Genomic DNA, 23,025 nt, shown 5'->3' on the forward strand with positions numbered 1-23,025 from the left:
TGCTGAAGGGCATGATTCTACACACAAGAAAATCTTTCCCTTGCTAACATAACCCATTGTTGAACTCTGTGATCTCACTCCACAGAACAGCCTGTGACAAGGCATTCAACACACTCACAGCAGCAAAACTTCAGATCTGAACTCCTGGTGCTTGGGAGCAACAGTTTCTGGGGACCAAACCAGAAAGTCCTCCACTGTATGCACAATGCCCAGGGCAATGACCAACATTGTACTTCGTTCAGCTGGATATTTTTTGAGCCTAGGAATAATCAGGGAAACCACATTGTGGGTCCATTATCAAAATTAAAGGGCCCAAACACAGGGTATCTCCTAGATTCTGGGAGCAAACAAATCTCTGCTTGACCCCCTGCCTTCTAGGAGCCTCTGCAGAGTTTTCTTGGAGGTTTCCCTGCTCTATTGGTCAGAATTAAATAGCTGCAAAGACAACCTTAATATTATCACTAATTTAAGGGGTGTCATGTTTGGTGAAATTACTCCAGACATCTGGGAGACCCCTGAATATTAGACCTTTCTCAGGGACCTACATTCCATACCATTTACGGTAATTTAAAACACTTCAAGAAACCTTTCTTATTTTTGTCAGTAGCATCTCTGATCTAGTGAGAAGAGTCAACTGGAATTCAGAAAACCAGGTTTTAATATTGCCAGATCATTGCGTGGCTTTGAACTTTCCATCTTCTAAAACTCAAGGCCTTCAATGGGTATCTAATGAGTATTAAGATGCCCAACCAGTCTACTTGAGTTTCACCATATGAATGAAATAAGGCCAGCCCCTTATAGCCATACCAGAGTTTCCTATCCTCTCTCCAAGCCCTACTCAGGATCCATAAGGCTCTTGAAAGCCAGAAGATCAGCTTATACCATCAGGTATACCTGTGTACCCTGGGCAGCACTAGCAGGGGTTCAGAGCCCCACCATATGGAAAAGGGGACCAGTGCCTGGCAAAGTTCTCAGCAGGTGCCTAATCAAAACGTGCCTGGTACTGGTAGTCCAGGAAGAACTTATGGAGAGAGAGAAGGCAGGGTCATGATCAGAAGAGTCTCCTCTTTCTCTTACCTTTCCACTATTCCTGCAGACAAATATAAACCAGCATCCTGGTCTTTGAAGTTACAAAGGCAAGACTTCCCAAGTAATTTCTTTTAAATGTGGGCTCTTGAACTCAGCTAAGGTGAATATACATATGGCTTTTCTATAAGATGGTGAGGTTATCCTAAAAATAAACGTGAGGGGTCCAGGAAAAAGAAGATTAGACTTCTCCCGAGGGAAATCTACCAGACACACAGAAGATGGAGGCATCAATATAAGAGTTCATTCTTTAGAGATGCTTACTTCTGGAATGAGACTAATCCTCATGAAAGAGTAGCCTTCGAGGGGAAACTACTTTCCTGGCAGCCTAAAGTAACTGTGGCTACTTTATGTGTTTGTTGGTTAATAAACACAGCAGAAAAGCCTACATCTCTTGTTCTAGTTCCTTTCATCAACAGAAGTGTAGATACAATGCCTGATGGGGCATTCTAACTTGGGTGGTCCCCAGAACTATACTCTTCAGCTCCCCCATCCCATACCTTTTCCACCTCATCCCCGCAAACCCTATTGAATTCTTTATTGAGGTTATTGATCCCCAACACATACCCTGCTACCCAAACCAGCACCTCCCCAACTGCTCAAATGAAAAATAAAATAAAATAAAAACAGGAGAAATCATTAACTTTTCCCTCAATCTCATGTTCCCAAATGCAATCAGTCATCAGACCCTGATGATCTGGACTCCAAGATATGTCTTGATTTCACATCCACTGCTCTTCAGCTCTGCTTGAACTACTTTAGTTAAAGCTACAGTCATTCCTGACTTTGTGGACTTGAATCTAAGCTGCCATGGTGTGTAAACTCTACTATTATATTTTTTGTCACTAGGAAGAAAATAAAAGATACCAGTTAATCTAGGACATGTCACTATTGGCAAGATGAACCCGTATTTCAGAGACAATAATATGGAAAAGCATATGTCTTAAAATTAATGAAATACAGTAGTTTTCAGCCCCTTACTAGCTCTCTCTGTATCTATTCCTGCCCAACTCCATTCACTTCACATTCTATCTGGAATGTTTTCTCAATAATAGGATCATGGTAATGTCTTCCTTATTGAAGACACTTCAAATTACTCTCCATACATTGGAGATAAAGTCCAATAGCATTTGTGAAACATACAAGGCTCTGCTGATTTCTCCAGCTCGTGATACTCTTCTTCTCTTAAGTTCCAGCCATGTAGGTCCTTCCAAATTCTGAAAACAAACAAACATAGTTCTGTCCAAATTTCATTTCTTTGTACATACTCTTCCCTCTGCTGCAATGACCTTCTCACCCTTAAACCCCCCACTCAAACTTCAGGTCTCAACTGGCTCAAATGTCATTTCCTCCAGAAGTTTCTCCTGACTTCCAGAACAGGTCTAGGTGTCTCCCCTCTGTTCCCAGAACACCCTATGCTTAACATACATCCCACCCCATGAAATGGCCTCTTTTTCAGTTTATCTCTTCCTCCAGACCAGAGAGTCCTTGAGGTCAGAGATCAGGTCTTGTACACTAACACATCCCAAGCGTCTCACAGGGTGCCTGATACTTAAATATTTATGTAAAGTTGACAACACATCAGGAGCCAATGAGAGGTTGTCAGGCAAACAATTATACCAGCCATAGGATTTTTGTTAAAAGAATTCACAGTTGGTGAGCTCTCTACTGCCTGAATCAAATACCAAATCTCCATCACAAGTTTCTCATCAATGGATTAAATATGTTGTGAGTTACAATCATATGCCCCACTAGAGTTAGCTGCTATGGTGTCTTTAGGGAGACCAACTTCGAGTTGGGGAGAGAAAATTAATGCAATTGGGAAGCAAGTTTGAAAACAAAAATAAGAAGAAAGCCATAAAGATAAATCTAGAAGTACCTAACTATATGCAGCAGGTAAAGCTCACTGTTGGCACTCAAAAGAAAGAGAGATCAGGGCAAACTGGGAAAGTCACAGGATTCTTTGAGGGAATTAAATTTGAGTAATCTCTACAAGCTCTTCATGTGTATTATTTCATCCAAATCTTGCAGCTATACCCCCATGGTGGTATTGTCATTACCATTATCATAGAGAAGAGAAAATAAAAGCACAGAGAGGTTCAGGGTCTTGTTCACAATCATGCAAGTTGTAAATAGTGGTACCAGGAATCCAGTCAAGATTTTTTCAACCTGAAGTAGTTCATGTTTCCTCTTGAACATTTTATTTGGGATGAGAACATCCAGCTTTTGAATCGTGGCACTATTCTAAGCCCCTACTTCAAAAGGGAGCATACTCAGAACTTTTGCTTCTACACATGTTAAGGTAACTGGAACAAGACTTTACCAAAAAACAAACAAAACAAAACGCCAGGAGAAAACTGGAAGAAATATGTAAAACAGCTGTTTTCAAACATTGGACATGAGGCAATGTGAGACTGTGATCCCCGAGAGAGGGAAAACAAATGATTTTTCTTGGTTTTCTACATGAAGTCATTTCTGAGCCACAGGATAGGGGGTGGTCCCACAGAACATGGTGGTCTCACTGAGTTGAGAAGAAAAATATTAAGGAATTGAGGGAGGCCGAAATAACTGGCATTTACAGGGAAAGTAACAGAGAAATAACTCAGGAAGTTTTGATTCTGTTGCTGAATACTAAGCCATAAATAATGCTGGAAAAAAAACAAATGGGAAGCTTTAAGCTGAAGCAATTGTCATGTTTATGCCAAGCTGGAAGACATTCGAGTTCCAACCAGCCAGAGTAGAGAGTCCTTATTGAACACTTGAAACATTCACTAGAGACCCAAGAAGGTTACTTGTAGGTCTAAGCTAGACCCACTCTAGCAAAATGTAAAACAAAAAACCCTCAAAATAATCAAGCTGATTCCCAAGTAACTTAACTACCCGAAAGAAAATGTTTAACATTTTTAAAGAAAGAAAATGAAATGTGGCACTGAACATAAAATTTAAAATGTCTAGCATATAATAATAAATATAATAAATACTAAGAAACAAGAAAATGTCAACCGTTAGCAGGAGAAAATAAGTCACCTACTACAAACAGATACAGAGATAATAAAGATGTAAAATTAGAAGAGTAAGACCTTAAAAGATATAAGACAGATAGACTAAGACTTTAACAGATACATAGGCTTTGAAAGAAAATGTGAACATAATGAGAGGGAAATGGAAAAAGACCCAAATGGAAATTGTAGGGATGAAAAATACAGTCATAAATGACAAACTCTCTGGATGGGATTAAAAAAGATTAACACCGCAGGAAAAAAAATCAGTGAACTTGATGGCATAGCAATATATATTATATATTATTCAAAGTGAAGCTCAGAAAGCAAAGTGTCTGAAAATAAAAATGAACATGGACCTCAGTGACAATACGAAGCAGTCTAAAATATGAGCCAATGAGTCCCAGAAGGGGAAGAAAGAGAAGTGAACATAAAAATATTTGAATAAACAAGGGTTTAAGTTTTCCAAACGTGATTAAAATTACAAATTGACAGACTCAATATACTCTGTGAACTACGTGGAGGGTAACACAAAGAGAACAACACTAGAATATCAACATCAAATTGATAATAAACAGTGATGAAGATAATATCCTTAAAGTATTCAGAAGGAAAAAAACACACACACATTATATGTAGAAAACCAATAAATTGCTATAGACTTCCCATCACAAATACTGCAAGCCATAAGACACTAGAAAAACATCTTCAGAGTTTCCAAAGTAAACATCTGGCAAAAAGGTCTTTGGAAAATAAAGGTGAAATAAAGACATTTTCAGAGAGACAAAGGTTGAAAGGAATTTGTCACCAACAGACCAGACTGAAAAGAAAGGTAAAAGATTTCTCAGGCAGTGCATGCCAAGAAGTGATTAGAATGATTGGCCATGGAGTTAAGTCAAGTAAGGGAAGAAGCAATGTCATAGGGACAGGGTAAACGTGGATAATCAATAGATTGGTTATTTAGATGGTGTCAAATGCTGAAACTGAGGTTCTAGAGGGAATGAGGTAAAAAAAAAAAAAAGGCTATCAAAAAATAGAATGTATGAAATTAATAATATTGAAGGACTGTAGGTAATTATGAGGTTCAAGGGAAGGACCAGCAGAGTGTAATGTCTGTTAAAAATGGCTCTTTTGAGGGGCGCCTGGGTGGCGCAGTCGGTTAAGCGTCCGACTTCAGCCAGGTCACGATCTCGCGGTCCGTGAGTTCGAGCCCCGCGTCGGGCTCTGGGCTGATGGCTTGGAGCCTGGAGCCTGTTTCCGATTCTGTGTCTCCCTCTTCTCTGCCCCTCCCCCGTTCATGCTCTGTCTCTCTCTGTCCCAAAAATAAATAAAAAACGTTGAAAAAAAAATGGCTGTTTTGAGAAATGATACATAACAGAGATGCAGCCACAAAGATGCAATTTTAGTCACCATGATAGAAAAGAGGGTCCCTACATCCTTTTTTGCCTGCAGGTACTTCTTTCTGGCTGTGGTCTCATACATGACTTTTACTTACTATCTCAGGCTCAAGAACAAGGGCTACCTAGGAGTTCTAACTTTATGGTAACTATTTTTAAGTGAGTAATGTGTTTGATAAAGTAATATAAGAGCAGAATTATGTATCACTTAACTGAAGAATGTGAAGATAAAGCAAATTCAGAGAGAGGGGGACCAGAGATGGAAGTAGCCTTTCAAAGCTCTTCAGGGGAAAATGCAGTTCCAATTAGACCCATAGGCTGTCACCCCAGCAAACCCTTGGCCAACCATTCAAATATCCTGTCACCAAGGACATGCTTGTCATTTTGACTAAGTGGTTCAGAGTGACTCCTCTTCAACTGTAGGTCACTGTGACTTTTTGTGTGAGAAATTGATGGGTTGCTAACGGTGGCTGAAACAGGCAAATGCTGGCCTCCTGTACAGCACTGTGGACTGTTGCTGAAATTCTCCACTTTCAGAATAATATCCTTAGACTGCCTCAGGATTTTTGTATATATTTTTTCTAAGCTGAATAACAATATTATTCAGGAAGAATAATGAAATCAATGGCAGGATAAAAAGAAGGAAGAATGAAGCTACTTGAAAATATAAGAATGGATTTCAAATTAATTGCTTTAATCCACTACTCAAAGACTATGGTTCTAATCCTTCTGAAAAAGATTTTTCTTTTAACCACCAGAGTAAACTGAAAACAATGACAGATGGGCCTCTTTTTGTAGCCTATAATTAGTTCCTCCTAAAAGTGACCAAGCTAAATTTTATTCTTTATTCTAGAGATTGCTCATGTTTAGATCCCTCAGTGAATACTATGTCTGTTCCAGTTTGCCCTGATCTCTCTTTCTTTTGAGTGCCAACATTGAGCTTTACCTGCTACACATAGTTAGGTACTTCTAGATTTATCTTTACGGCTTTCTTCTAACTTTTGTTTTCAAACTTGCTTCCCAATTGCATTAATTTTCTCTCCCCAACTCGAAGTTGGTCTCTCTAAAGACACCATAGCAGCTAACTCTAGTGGGGCATATGATTGTAACTCACAACATATTTAATCCATTGATGAGAAACTTGTGATGGAGATTTGGTATTTGATTCAGGCAGTAGAGAGCTCACCAACTGTGAATTCTTTTAACAAAAATCCTATGGCTGGTATAATTGTTTGCCTGACAACCTCTCATTGGTTCCTGATGTGTTGTCAACTTTACATAAATATTTAAGTATCAGGCACCCCGTGAGACGCTTGGGATGTGCTAGTCTTGTCTCTGACCTCAAGGGCTCTCTGGTCTGGAAGAAGAGACAAACTGAAAAAGAGGCCATTTCATGGGGTGCGATGTATGTTAAGCATAGGGTGTTCTGGGAACAGAGGGGAGACACCTAGACCTGTTCTGGAAGTCAGGAGAAACTTCTGGAGGAAATGATATTTGAGCCAGTTGAGACCTGAAGTTTGAGTAGGGGTTTAAAAGGTGAGAAGGTCACGGGGCACCTGGGTGGTTCAGTTGGTTAAGCTTCTGCCTTGGGTTCAGGTCATGATCTCATGGTTTGTGAGTTCGAGCCCCGCGTTGGGCTCTGTGCTGACAGCTCAGAGCCTGGAGCCCACTTCAAGTTGTTTCCCCTCTCTCTGCCCCTCCTCTGCCCCTGCTCTCTCTCCTTCTCGCTCTCTCAAAAATAAATAAATATTTTTTAAAAATGTGTTTTACTTTTTCCTATTTCTATCTAAAAGACAGAGTTTCCTAAAACGTGATAATCAAACAACAGAAGTGTAAGTGAAGCAAATGCTAAGTGCATTCCTCTTTAGCTGATGTCTAAAAAGCATTATTATGAATCTATTTACCACGCTTTTCAAAGCAAAGTGGCTTTTAAACTCCGTCTTTTTTTTTTTTAATTATCATAAAATCCTTCAAGAGTGGTGTCTCAAGAAAGAACTTGGGACGAGGATTCAGAAGACTTGAATTCTAAGCACAGTTCTGTCTTTAAATAGTTATGATTTGGGTTAAGTCTCTTTACTAGGAGTTTCAGTTTCTTAGTTTTAAAATGAAGGTATGTTCATAGATAACTACTGAGTTCCTTCCAGGGACTAAATTCAATGACAGTCGTTCTATAGGTCCACAATTTACAACTGTAAAGCAAGTCACAAATAGAATTCTTTAAAAGTCAAACTCCAGGTGAAAGACCTCTGGATTCATTATGTCTAAGAATTCTGTGCCTTCTCTGTGTAATCAAAAGTGAGAGCAGCCTGAGGGATATAAAAGAACAATGCATCATCATTGCTATGATTAAATAGAGAAAGCCCCAGAGCCGGCTTGCTGCTGTATAAATCACAGATTAAAACTTTGTTGTGGACATTCATATTCCAAGAATAGTCTTCTCCCATAGGATGTTCCTGGGGATTATGGATCACCTCACATAGAAAAAGAGACATGTCTATTTTAGTTAACATTAGTTGTATCTGTCAGTTCCTAGCTGCCAGCAAGATAAGTACACTCAGCTATCTAAGCAAACAGATTGGAAGGACACTGGGGGCTCCCAAGGGAAGGTCTGGAGAGCAAGCAGAAACCCAAAGAGGCCCAAAGGTTGTGTAGCTTGGGCCAAAAGGACCTATGCCCTACAGAAAAAATTTGGTCCTCGAGTCCCCTCTGTGACCAATTTAACCCCCAAATTTTCTTTTCACCTTGAAGCACTCACATAAAAACTCCAGGAGCAAGCGCCTCCCTATTTCTGGCTGAACTAAGGGTTTGGTGCCTCAGATTCGAGGCCAGAGGGGGAACTGAAGTCAGGGAACACCCACCCTTCCTAGACTATATACAATAGAAAAGTCCATGAAAGGGACATGCGGGCCTAACAAGTGTATGTTGGGGAAAGCGGGGAGAGAAATAAGTGCTCAATAGCAAAAACAGAAAAGGAAAAAGAAAAAGAAAAAGAAAAAAAAGCAGATCTCTATATATTGTTCAAAATATTAATAAAGGAAAGTGAATTATATAGGCATATTTTTTGTTTAATGGATTAGGTGGGAAGTAATAATCACAGAGTTAAAAGCCATTGTAAATGTTTTAACATGACCTGTGGGTTTTTTAGGTTTTAATTCCATAAGTAATACATGAATAAATTCTTTCACTAAAAATTCAAATGTTACTTAAATATAGAGTAAAGAATTTTAACATCCCTTTTATATTCCTCAAGCTAGCTTTTCCCCAAAGATAACCACCACCCTCCATTTGTTTTTACATTTTCTGGAACTTTTTCTATTCATTTACAAATCTATATAAAATAAAATATAATTTATATGCATGCACACATTTATATACATGCACACATGTGAAATAATATATTGCATACGTAGGTATGCAACATGTTTTTTTCCACTTAAAATATATATTAAAGCCTTTTCCAGATAAATCCCCACAGAGCTACCCTATTTTTAACTGTTGCCTAGTATTAAATTGTCTGTTATATACCATTTTCAACTCTTTCTGTATTGGTAGATCTTTTAAATGCATTCCAAACTGTTAATTCACATGTTGTTTTAAAGCACTTGGCAGGATGTGTGTGTGTTCCTTCTCTCTAAAATGAACCATTATATGGGGCATGGGTTAAAACAATCCTGTATTTATCCAAGTAATAGTTAACATTTTTCTGAGTTATTTATCTCCTACAGGAAATGGAGGGGAGTGGGGAGACTCATTTTGAAATATGGCTACAGGCTGAACCAGTTAGGATGATCTTAGCTGCAAGTAAGGGATCCAACCAAAAAAAAAAAAAAAAAAAAAAAAAAAGTGGATAAAACAATTAGAAAGCTTATTGCTTCACAACAATAAATTGAGAGGTAGAAGTTTTCAGGAGCAGAGCAATATCAACAGGGACCAGTCGTCTTCCATCTTTCTCAAATCCTTCCTCGGCATGTTGACTTTGTCTTTGTTCTACCATGGGAACGTGTCTGTGGTAGTTCTAAGGTTTTCACCCTTGTGCCACATTTACAACAACTTAAAAAGCACAAGTCACTGCTTTATGTTCCTTTTGTAAGATTAAGGAAACATTTCCCAAAAAACTCTCAAATAAATTTTCATTTGTATTTAATTGGCCAGGATTGTGTCACATGTGCACACTTGAACCCACCACTGGCAAAGGGAATAGAGCTACCACAACTGACTTAGATTAGAAGACATGGGCCATCCCACTCCTTGGCAGCTAAATAAGAGCTTTTGAAACATGGCCACCCAATACCTGAACAAGTGCTGGGTTTCGTTAGCAAGGAAACAGTTGAGGTAGAGGAGAGGACTGTTCTGTAGGCAAACTATAACAATGCCCACAACACCAACAGACCACAAGGAAAATTCACAATGCGCACAAGTGAAGGTCTTTGGAAAGCATAAGTCATTAGCGTGCCAAGTAATTAACTTCTGTCCTGAATACCACAGTTGCAAAAGTTACAGGAAAGTGAGGAAAATGGGAGTCAAAGATCCAACTCAAACAACAGCCACAGACAAGGGCGCAGAAGTTCCTGTTTTTGCCTATCGCACCCTTTCTCATTCCCTCTCTATCACTCCCACCCCAAAACAGTTGTGAGATAGAATCCTGGAGGGTAAGAATACATGTTCCTTCAAAACAGCAGCTCAGACTAAGGGAAATAAGTCCACGTGTTTGCACATGTATACACGTGCTTGTATGCTCATGTATGTGTGTCTGCTTTTACATTACAAGTTAAATGAGTGATGGGTACTAAGGAAGGCATGTGTGATGAGCACTGGGTGTTGTATGTAAGTGATAAATCACTAAATCCTACACCTGAAACTAATACTACACTGTATGTTAACTAACTGGAACTTAAATAAAAAACTTGGAAGGAAAAAAAAGAGAAAAAAGGAAAGCATTCAGAAAATAGAGGCAAACAAAAAGGAAGAATTTTAAATTATCGTAAACCCTCAGCCAGGAATAACCACTGTTGATACAGGATGATACCATTTTGTAGTCAAAAACTCCTTCTCACGTCAATGTTTGTTTATTCCATCAAAGAAAATTGATTCAAAACAGATTTTTACACTGCCGCAGTCCCAATTTTCAATAATATTTCTAAAATTCACTATTAAGAATGTTAAAAGGTCTCCTTTATCAAAACTTTAGGCAAATTTCATCACAATGCGATGGAAGCAATCAAGCAAAATAAAATGAAACACAAATGGTTCCTCTGTAAATAGCAGTCTTGGCAACAACAGTCCTCCAACACTGCTAGAAGCTTATTACGAAATGCATGATAATATAAGTTCTGACTCACCGAATTTTATCACCCCATCTATAAGGATATGAACCTTCCCCAAAGCAGCTGTATCTCTAACCCAGATGTTCTATTGGCGCTCTTGCTTCCTGGGCCTTTCTAGTATTGACTGGCACCTTCTCTCTACCCCATTTTTATGCCAGCCCACTACCAACCCAGCAACAATGTGACATTAAGCAGGAATGATACACAGCAGCACTGTTTGAAAATGGAAATGAGAGTCTTCATTAATTTAGAAAATCCAGGACTGCATATGAACATTTTCTGCAATAATTTCTCTCCCTGATTAAGTCAATAACTAAACCAGTACACAGAGCCATCTTATCCAGATCATTTGCTTTGATCGTTTCCTCTGGTTAAAAGCAAGCATTTGTTCTTCCACACTCAGGCTCTAGAAAGTAAAGAGGCAAGTTTAGATCAAGACAAGTAATGCTCAGTCCTCAACAAAATCCAGAAGACAATTCCCTGGTGTTTCAGTTGGGTGGCCCTAAGCGGCACATACATGCTAACAATGCTGTGGAAAGACAACAGGCAATGCTGCAGAAAGAGGCTTTGGCCAAGTTACAACAATAGATGAAGTGCCATTGTATATGTTCTGTTGACTGCTGACATCTGTTCACAGACCATGTCCTTGCCATAGCTATACTGTGAGGGAATTTATAATAAGAATATATAAACATGGTACCCTGAACTCAAAGTATTCTATCTCCTGTTAAACACACCTCCCAGATCATTTTAGCAATTAACAAAAAAGATATTTGGGGGTAAAATTAGGAAAACTCGCTTTATTGAAATCTTCAAAAGCTAAGTACTTTTTAAAATTCTGTCTGCCACAATCTATTGCCATAGTATTAAGACTAATAAGTGGCGAAAAAATAATAACATAGGGAGAGGGAAGATGGCGGCGTAGGAGGACGCTGGGCTCACCGCACGTCCTGCTGATCACTTAGATTCCACCTACACCTGCCTAAATAACCCAGAAAACCGCCAGAGGATTAGCAGAACGGAGTCGCCGGAGCCAAGCGCAGACGAGAGGCCCACGGAAGAGGGTAGGAAGGGCGGGGAGGCGGTGCGCGCTCCACGGACTGGCAGGAGGGAGCCGGGGCGGAGGGGCGGCTCGCCAGCCAAGCAGAGCCCCCTAGTCTGGCTGGCAAAAAGCGGAGTGGCCTGACGGACTGTGTTCCGACAGAAAGCGCGACTTAGCGGCTGGGAGGTCATAAGTTAACACCTCTGCTCAGAAAGCGGGAAGACTGGAGGACAAAGGGAAGGAGAGCTGCTGAGCCCCCTGACGACAGAGCTCAGTTTGGTGGGGAACAAAGGCGCTCGCCAGTGCCATCTCCCCCGCCCATCCCCCAGCCAAAATCCCAAAGAGAACCAGTTCCTGCCAGGGAACTTGCTCGCTCCGCGCAAACACCCAACTCTGCGCTTCTGCGGAGCCAAACCTCCGGCAGCGGATCTGACTCCCTCCTGCTGCCACAGGGCCCCTCCTGAAGTGGATCACCTAAGGAGAAGCAAGCTAAGCCTGCCCCTCCTGCCCCTGTGCACCTTGCCTACCCACCCCAGCTAAGACGCCAGATCCCCAGCATCACAAGCCTGGCAGTGTGCAAGTAGCCCAGACAGGCCACCCCACCCCACAGTGAATCCCGCCCCTAGGAGAGGGAAAGAGAAGGCACGCACCAGTCTGACTGTGGACACAGCGGTGGGCTGGGGGCAGACATCACGTCTGACTGCGGCTCCGCCCACCAACTCCAGTTATACACCACAGCACAGGGGAAGTGCCCTGCAGGTCCTCACCACGCCAGGGACTATCCAAAATGACCAAGCGGAAGAATTCCCCTCAGAAGAATCTCCAGGAAATAACAACAGCTAATGAGCTGATCAAAAAGGATTTAAATAATATAACAGAAAGTGAATTTAGAATAATAGTCATAAAACTAATCACTGGGCTTGAAAACAGTATAGCGGACAGCAGAGAATCTCTTGCTACAGAGATCAAGGGACTAAGGAACAGTCACGAGGAGCTGAAAAACGCTTTAAACGAAATGCATAACAAAATGGAAACCACCACGGCTCGGATTGAAGAGGTAGAGGAGAGAATAGGTGAACTAGAAGATAAAGTTATGGAAAAACAGGAAGCTGAGAAAAAGAGAGATAAAAAAATCCAGGAGTAGGAGGGGAAAATTAGAGAACTAAGTGATACACTAAAAAGAAATAATATACGCATAATTGGTATCCCAGAGGAGGAAGAGAGAGGGAAAGGTGCTGAAGGGGTACTTGAAGAAATAATAGCTGAGAACTTCCCTCAACTGGGGAAGGAAAAAGGCATTGAAATCCAAGAGGCACAGAGAACTCCCTTCAGACGTAACTTGAATCGATCTTCTGCACGACATATCATAGTGAAACTGGCAAAATACAAGGATAAAGAGAAAATTCTGAAAGCAGCAAGGGGTAAACGTGCCCTCACATATAAAGGGAGACCTATAAGACTCGTGACTGATCTCTCTTTTGAAACTTGGCAGGCCAGAAAGAATTGGCACGAGATTTTCAGTGTGCTACACAGAAAAAATATGCAGCCGAGAATCCTTTATCCAGCAAGTCTGTCATTTAGAATAGGAGAGATAAAGGTCTTCCCAAACAAACAAAAACTGAAGGAATTTGTCACCACTAAACCAGCCCTACAAGAGATCCTGAGGGGGACCCTGTGAGACAAAGTACCAGAGACATCACTACAAGCATAAAACATACAGACATCACAATGACTCTAAACCCATATCTTTCTATAATAACACTGAATGTAAATGGATTAAATGCGCCAACCAAAAGACATAGGGTATCAGAATGGATAAAAAAACAAGACCCATCTATTTGCTGTCTACAAGAGACTCATTTTAGACCTGAGGACACCTTTAGATGGAGAGTGAGGGGATGGAGAACTATTTATCATGCGACTGGAAGCCAAAAGAAAGCTGGAGTAGCCATACTTCTATCAGACAAACTAGACTTTAAATTAAAGGCTGTAACAAGAGATGAAGAAGGACATTATATAATAGTGACAGGGTCTATCCATCAGGAAGAGCTAACAATTATAAATGTCTATGCGCCGAATACCGGAGCGCCCAAATATATAAAACAATTACTCATAAACATAAGCAACTTTATTGAGAAGAATGTGGTAATTGCAGGGGACTTTAACACCCCACTTACAGAAATGGATAGATCATCTAGACACACGGTCAATAAAGAAACAAGGGCCCTGAATGACACATTGGATCAGATGGACTTGACAGATCTATTTAGAACTCTGCATCCCAAAGCAACAGAATATACTTTCTTCTCGAGTGCACATGGAACATTCTCCAAGATAGATCATATACTGGGTCACAAAACAGCCCTTCATAAGTTTACAAGAATTGAAATCATACCATGCATACTTTCAGACCACAATGCTATGAAGCTGGAAATCAACCACAGAAAAAAGTCTGGAAAACCTCCAAAAGCGTGGAGGTTAAAGAACACCCTACTAACGAATGAGTGGGTCAACCAGGCAATTAGAGAAGAAATTTAAAAATATATGGAAACAAACGAAAATGAAAATACAACAATCCAAACGCTCTGGGACGCAGCGAAGGCAGTCCTGAGAGGAAAATACATTGCAATCCAGGCCTATCTCAAGAAACAAGAAAAATCCCAAATACAAAATCTAACAGCACACCTAAAGGAAATAGAAGCAGAACAGCAAAGGCAGCCTAAACCCAGCAGAAGAAGAGAAATAATAAAGATCAGAGCAGAAATAAACAATATAGAATCTAAAAAAACTGTAGAGCATATCAACGAAACCAAGAGTTGGTTTTTTGAAAAAATAAACAAAATTGACAAACCTCTAGCCAGGCTTCTCAAAAAGAAAAGGGAGATGACCCAAATAAATAAAATCATGAATGAAAATGGAATTATTACAACCAATCCCTCAGAGATACAAACAATTATCAGGGAATACTATGAAAAATTATATGCCAACAAATTGGACAACCTGGAAGAAATGGACAAATTCCTGAACATCCACACTCTTCCAAAACTCAATCAGGAGGAAATAGAAAGCTTGAACAGACCCATCACCAGCGAAGAAATTGAATCGGTTATCAAAAATCTCCCAACAAATAAGAGTCCAGGACCAGATGGCTTCCCAGGGGAGTTCTACCAGACGTTTAAAGCAGAGATAATACCTATCCTTCTCAAGCTATTCCAAGAAATAGAAAGGGAAGGAAAACTTCCAGACTCATTCTATGAAGCCAGTATTACTTTGATTCCTAAACCAGACAGAGACCCAGTAAAAAAAGAGAACTACCAGCCAATATCCCTGATGAATATGGATGCAAAAATTCTCAATAAGATACTAGCAAATCGAATTCAATGGCATATAAAAAGAATTATTCACCATGATCAAGTGGGATTCATTCCTGGGATGCAGGGCTGGTTCAACATTCGCAAATCAATCAACATGATACATCACATTAACAAAAAAAAAAGAGAAGAACCATATGATCCTGTCAATCGATGCAGAAAAGGCCTTTGACAAAATCCAGCACCCTTTCTTAATAAAAACCCTCGAGAAACTCGGGATAGAAGGAACATACTTAAAGATCATAAAAGCCATTTATGAAAAGCCCACAGCTAACATCATCCTCAACGGGGAAAAACTGAGAGCTTTTTCCCTGAGATCAGGAACACGACAGGGATGCCCACTCTCACCGCTGTTGTTTAACATAGTGCTGGAAGTTCTAGCATCAGCAATCAGACAACAAAAGGAAATCAAAGGCATCCAAATTGGCAAAGATGAAGTCAAGCTTTTGCTTTTTGCAGATGACATGATATTATACATGGAAAATCCGATAGACTCCACCAAAAGTCTGCTAGAACTGATACATGAATTCAGCAAAGTTGCAGGATACAAAATCAATGTGCAGAAATCAGTTGCATTCTTATACACTAACAATGAAGCAACAGAAAGACAAATAAAGAAACTGATCCCATTCACAATTGCACCAAGAAGCATAAAATACCTAGGAATAAATCTAACCAAAGATGTAAAGGATCTGTATGCTGAAAACTATAGAAAGCTTATGAAGGTAATTGAAGAAGATTTAAAGAAATGGAAAGACATTCCCTGCTCATGGATTGGAAGAATAAATATTGTCAAAATGCCAATACTACCCAAAGCTATCTACACATTCAATGCAATCCCAATCAAAATTGCACCAGCATTCTTCTCGAAACTAGAACAAGCAATCCTAAAATTCATATGGAACCACAAAAGGCCCCGAATAGCCAAAGGAATTTTGAAGAAGAAGACCAAAGCAGGAGGCATCACAATCCCAGACTTTAGCCTCTACTACAAAGCTGTCATCATCAAGACAGCATGGTATTGGCACAAAAACAGACACATAGACCAATGGAATAGAATAGAAACCCCAGAACTAGACCCACAAACGTATGGCCAACTCATCTTTGACAAAGCAGGAAAGAACATCCAATGGAAAAAAGACAGTCTCTTTAACAAATGGTGCTGGGAGAACTGGACAGCAACATGCAGAAGGTTGAAACTAGACCACTTTCTCACACCATTCACAAAAATAAACTCAAAATGGATAAAGGACCTGAATGTGAGACAGGAAACCATCAAAACCTTAGAGGAGAAAGCAGGAAAAGACCTCTCTGACCTCAGCCGTAGCAATCTCTTACTCGACACATCCCCAAAGGCAAGGGAATTAAAAGCAAAAGTGAATTACTGGGACCTTATGAAGATCAAAAGCTTCTGCACAGCAAAGGAAACAACCAACAAAACTAAAAGGCAACCAACGGAATGGGAAAAGATAGTTGCAAATGACATATCGGACAAAGGGCTAGTATCCAAAATCTATAAAGAGCTCACCAAACTCCACACCCGAAAAGCAAATAACCCAGTGAAGAAATGGGCAGAAAACATGAATAGACACTTCTCTAAAGAAGACATCCGGATGGCCAACAGGCACATGAAAAGATGTTCAGCGTCGCTCCTTATCAGGGAAATACAAATCAAAACCACACTCAGGTATCACCTCACGCCAGTCAGAGTGGCCAAAATGAACAAATCAGGAGACTATAGATGCTGGAGAGGATGTGGAGAAACGGGAACCCTCTTGCACTGTTGGTGGGAATGCAAATTGGTGCAGCCGCTCTGGAAAGCAGTGTGGAGGTTCCTCAGAAAATTAAAAATAGACCTACCCTATGACCCAGCAATAGCACTGCTAGGAATTTATCCAAGGGATACAGGAGTACTGATGCATAGGGGCACTTGTACCCCAATGTTCATAGCAGCACTCTCAACAATAGCCAAATTATGGAAAGAGCCTAAATGTCCATCAACTGATGAATGGATAAAGAAATTGTGGTTTATATACACTATGGAATACTACGTGGCAATGAGAAAAAATGAAATATGGCCTTTTGTAGCAACGTGGATGGAACTGGAGAGTGTGATGCTAAGTGAAATAAGCCATACAGAGAAAGACAGATACCATATGGTTTCACTCTTATGTGGATCCTGAGAAACTTAACAGGAACCCATGGGGGAGGGGAAGGAAAAAAAAAAAAAGAGGTTAGAGTGGGAGAGAGCCAAAGCATAAGAGACTGTTGAGAACTGAGAACAAACTAAGGGTTGATGGGGGGTGGGAGGGAGGAGAGGGTGGGTGATGGGTACTGAGGAGGGCACCTTTTGGGATGAGCACTGGGTGTTGTATGGAAACCAATTTGACAATAAATTTCATATATAAATAAAAAAAAAGACTAATAAGTGGCAATAAAGTCTAGTGTTGTTGATCATAAAAGCTTTTAAAATACAGCTTGAATAGTAATTATGCACATGTGTTTATGTATATGGAGGCTGCTCTTAGTGTCAGATTTGATATGTGATGTTATAGGGTTGCCTGTAATTCATACCTCACAGCAAGACAGGACTTTTTATGTCAGAAACCAAATGCAAGATGGCCTGTTCTTAAACATTGACATGCTGCTTGACACTTGAATTTCATTTGTGTATTATTCTTCAGTGGTTTAACAACCTGATAATTTTTTGATAGAAATTTAAAGTAAATGGCATCTGGGTATATTTAGAGTAGCCTGTAGCTGGAGTCCAACTATCACAGACAGCATTCTGGCATTTTCTTGGAGAAGATATAATTTTCAAAAGGCAGGGGTCAGTGGTAGCAAGTCACTAAGAACTGCTACAAGAAGTCACTGATTCTTGGAAGATATGACTGGTGTCTTGACATCCTGGAAATTTTCCCAGACTACTTGGCTAAAGCAAATAAAGCTCAGTTTATGCCATTGCTTATGTGTTTCCTTATTGATCATGGAAAATGGGAGCAAGGGAGGACAGTACTTTGGATTTTATTTTACAGGGGACACAGCAAGTCTATATTCACTCAGTCATCCAACAGATATCATTAGGCATTTACTATGTATGCAGTATTGTATTAGATGTTGGAGATAGAACAGTGAGGCAAAACCAATATTCCCTTGTGTTCCTCAAGCATAAATCTTAATGGGTAAGATTAACATTAAGCAAATAATCATACAAATAAATATGAAATTGTCACTTTGATAAACACTGCCAGTGGAAAGTCTGTAGTATTATCAGGGCATAGAAGAAGTATATTTGGCATAACTAAGGAAGTAAGGGAAAGCTTCTCTGGAGAATAAATAATTGAGATAAAGTACGAAAAATAAGTAGAAATTATTCCACGAAGAGGGAGGGAGATCATTCCACACCCTAGGAACAGTAGATGTGAAGGCCCCAAAGCAGGAGTACACATGCTTGGGGGACTGGCACATGACGGTGGCTGATGCAGAGAGAAGGAAGACACGCTCTTGTAAGATGAGTCTCAAGAGGCAAGAAGAGACCCACCACCCAAGACCTTGTTTACCATATTAAAGGGTCATATATTCAGCCATATAGACAAAATTAGGGCAAACAAAACTTTCCAAAGGGGTAATAGATGCTTATAAAAGAAATTAAAGTCAACACATGGATTTACTAGTATTATGTGCAAGGAACAACGTTGGAGTCTGAAGAAGATGCCAAAGGAATACAACAATTCCTACCCATAGCACATAAGCAGCCCAAGTAAGAATAGGGAATATGTCCCATGTTATAAGAGAACATCCTCAAGTAATATAAAGATTTACTGGAGGAAGAGATCATGCAAGATGATGATAGGGAATGGAATCTGGGCAAAATTTCATGGAAAAGGGCTAACAAACAGTGAATACAATTTCTACAAGTAGAAATGGAGGGTTGTGGGTTGGTACTATTGACAGAAATGTCAAGGTGAGCAAAACCCAAACTCCAAAAGTGGATGATGTTGGTCACCTTTGAAACAGTAGAAACTTCAGTTAAGTTGTGATACAGGTTATGCATGGAGACGGTACAACACATAATGTCTTACGTTTAAATAACGTTCTATACTTATATCAAAGTCTTTAACTTAACAATCTCAATAAATCTCCAAAACAATACTATGAGAGAGACAGGGAAATTTTAGCAATTATTTCCACTTGATTTAAATCTAGAAAGGCTAAATAATTTGTCCAAGAACACACAATTAGCAAGTGACTGACCCAGGATTAAAACACAGAAAGTTTCCACTCTTTCACTGATTCACAAATTTCAGTCATTCATAATCCATCATTATTTTCTGCATATCACTTTACTGTTATATACCAATATCATTTGCCACCAATTTAAAGGTAACTATAAACATAAAGACTTTTAAGAAGAAAACAATTTTAGATACTATAGTCTTTAAAAGAGCCTGAGACATAGATTAGCAAGTATTACAAAGGTGTTAAAAAACATGCTGGTAAGAATATGAAGAAATGGAAACATTTCAAATGCTCCTGGTGGGTGGGAATATAAATTGGAACAATCACATTGGAGAGCAATTAGGCAATATTTACATATTATATCAATCAACCAATCAATAAACACACACATATACTGTAAACATAATATTATAAAGGGTATATATATTTATTTATTTATTCATAGGCATTATTTTGAATACAGAAATTCCACTTCTATATATATACCCTAGAAGGGTAAGGATCAGTGAACTTTTTTCTGTAAAGGTCCAGATGATAAATATTAAACTTTGCAGGTCATACGTTCTCTAGAGCAACTACTCTTCTCTGCTGTGATCGTGCGAAAATAGCCATCAATCATATGTAAACAAATGCACATGGCTGAATTCCAACAAAACCTTATTTCTGGGCACTAAAACTTGAATTTCATATAATTGTACAGTTTGAATCATTTCCATAAAGCTTTTTTAAAATTATGAAACGTCAAACACACAAAGAAAAATATAAAAATATTCATATGAATACACATAAACACACCCAGATTTTTCATACTTACTGGGTTGGTGTTGTCAAAGGAGTAAACCTCTAGAAGAAGGCGGTGAATCCATTCTACAAAAAAAATAAAAATAAAACCTTAAAAGTATTTTCTATGGAAGCTTTCAAGAGCCAGTGTTTTTAGAAATGTCATTGACTTCTGGTATGCGTATGAAATATGTAAATAACTTTTATAATAAAATAGCTGGGAGGGTTAAAGAAAATAGCCAGCAAAGTTCCTTGAAAAGAGTAAATGCTATACAATAAATGAGTATAATTATTACTAAAAGACAGTGACATTTTGAAATGTTCACCTTGACGTCAGTTGTTTAATATTTATGGAACTTACTGCCTTGTCTTGTCAAAACAAAACAGAATTTCCTTTTTCTCCTTTTATCTCCTCTATCACAATAGTGGAACTTCAGTGTTTGATGAAATTTCATTCATATTTTAATCATTTGGAAGTACCAACAGCTGAAACTTTTTAAAATATTCAATGTTGTTTATGCTTTATCCATAATTATATATGGCAAAGATGATAGTAAAAATATGTCTAACAAATATCAAGTGCTTACAATATGCCAACGACAGTGTGTTAAGTGCTTTAAAATATAATTTCCTATAATCCTTATTCAACCTTGTTATGTAGGTTTATCACTGTCCCTGTTTTTGCAGGTGGGGAGAGTGGAAACAGCTCAGTGTGACTTGCCCAAAAAATGTAAAGTTAGGACATGGGTTAGGTAGGCATTTGAAATGAGTCCTGTTAGTTCAGTAAGAGTCTTTGTCCTTAGTCACTCTGCAAGTACACGATCTCAAAAACGAAAAACATTTGTGAGTCAAATCCCATCGTATAAAGCAAGGCGACATCAAATTTTATTTTCGCATTTCTCAAAATAAATTGGCCATTACTGGATTTTGGAAATCTTTTGGGTCATAAACGCTCTATTATAATATATTATATTGTAATAAGACCTAGGTATTTGCCACAATTCAATTTCACAGATCCAAGTGCACACTTGGAACGTTCACACGTTAAATTATACTATGCAGGAGGGCTAAGAAAATTTGATACACTCCTGACTGCCATGCACTTGCTAGAACTTAAAATGAGATTCACATTAAGAAAACATTTCCTCCAAATATACATATCAGGAGAGCTAGGATTCCCCGAGTAAGGATCCTGTTGTTTCTGGTATTCACAGAACAACAACTGGGCAGTGTCTAACCATGTGCTATTCCTTGTCCAGCTCAGAAAGTGCTAGCAGTCTCTGTGAGAAGTTTGGCTGTCACTATTACATTATTAACAGGTCAACAGGTGTCAGGCTTACTCAGCACAATTCCATATGATTTAGACCAGCTAGTCCTGAGCCCTTTTTTTTTTTTTTTACATGTTTATTTATTTTTGAGAGAGATACAGAGTGCAAGTGGGGAAAGGCAGAGAGAGAGGGAGACACAGAACCCGAAGCAGGTTCCAGTTTCTGAGCTGTCAGCACAGAGCCCAACATGGGGCTCAAACTCAAGAACTGCAAGATCATGACCTGAGCTGAAGTTGGACGCTTAACTGACTGAGCCACCCCAGCGCTCCTAGTCCTGAGCTTTGACTACTATTCTTGCTTCTCACCTGAGATATGACCCTGAAAGCTGTCTGGTCAGTGATCTAGTAAGAACAAATGGTCTACTGTTTAGTCAATATTTGGTGGTATTACAACCCTAAAAGCACAGTGAATTACAATAACACTTATTCTTTTACATGAAAGATGCAGGTCAGCTGCAGATGTGTCAATGACATAGGTAACCAGGTAGGATCTTACCTAGGCTGAGCTGGGTCCATTGGGCCAGCTCTGTGTGTCCATTCATCTTGGAATCCAGACTGAGGAAGCAGTCAGACATAGGACTTGGTGTTCTTACAGTGAAGGACAGATGGTCAAGGATAGATGGAGACAAATCACACAAGCTCATTTAAAGCTTCTGCTCAGACATGGCTTAACTAATATCCACATGTATTCCACTAGCCAAAGCATGTCACAAGACCATGGCCAAAGTTGATGGGGCAGGGAAGGTATACTTCACCTATAGAGAAGATACTGAGAAAATTGTGGCGAAGAGAAAGCATGCAAAAACTCTTTAGTGGGAGGAAGGTAACCACTGAGAACAATAGTTCAATTTACCACAGTAGGAAAAGTATCAAAGAAAAAGGATTGAGGATATATATACATACACACACAATATAGACACATATATTTACATTCATATATAAAATATAGGTATTATAATATTCAACTTTTAACTATTAAAAATCAATTTTCTAAAATTATATCCATCAAATTTATAATGCTTTGGAAGAAATCTCAGTGCCCCTTCATCTTAAATTTCCATATGGAGGGACTTCCAGTCTCTCTTAACCTTCTTGTTCCCTCCTTCCAGGACAGGCAATAATAGGTACATCTAGAAATGTCTGGGAATTCATGACACAGATCATCTAGGCTCGCTCTTGTAGCAGCCCTGCTTAGTGGGAGAGGATGGTCTGGTGTATCCTTTTTCATGAGGAAAGAAGCCTGTCCCTATACAGCTGTGCCAGTGACTAGAGGGGTAGACTTTACCCAGAGAGAATCTAGCAAGCCTATTGTGACCCATACCTAGTTATATCTTCAGCCCAGCTGTTATTAGTAATTCAAAGTCCATCTGTATGACTTCTACGTTCATTTCTCAGTTGGTTTCACCCTTAGGCAGGGGAGAAATGTGTTCTTTATTGGCTCCCCCTCAAAATTCTGATAA

General features: G+C 39.3%; 1 long non-coding RNA gene across 1 annotated transcript; it reads right to left on the bottom strand.

Annotated features, from left to right (window-relative positions):
* Window positions 1-1,079: 1,079 nt before the first annotated feature.
* LOC147579997 (uncharacterized) lies at window positions 1,080-22,494 on the bottom strand. The gene is made up of 3 exons (XR_015251862.1): window positions 22,062-22,494; window positions 20,273-20,325; window positions 1,080-1,231 (listed from the first exon to the last, which is right to left on the bottom strand). It is a non-coding gene; the product is annotated as an uncharacterized LOC147579997 (long non-coding RNA).
* Between the last annotated feature and the right edge of the window lie 531 nt (window positions 22,495-23,025).

This window comes from Puma concolor, chromosome B3 (assembly GCF_028749965.1).
Source record: "Puma concolor isolate L17-30 chromosome B3, mPumCon1.1.hap2, whole genome shotgun sequence".
Lineage (NCBI taxonomy): Eukaryota > Metazoa > Chordata > Mammalia > Carnivora > Felidae > Puma > Puma concolor.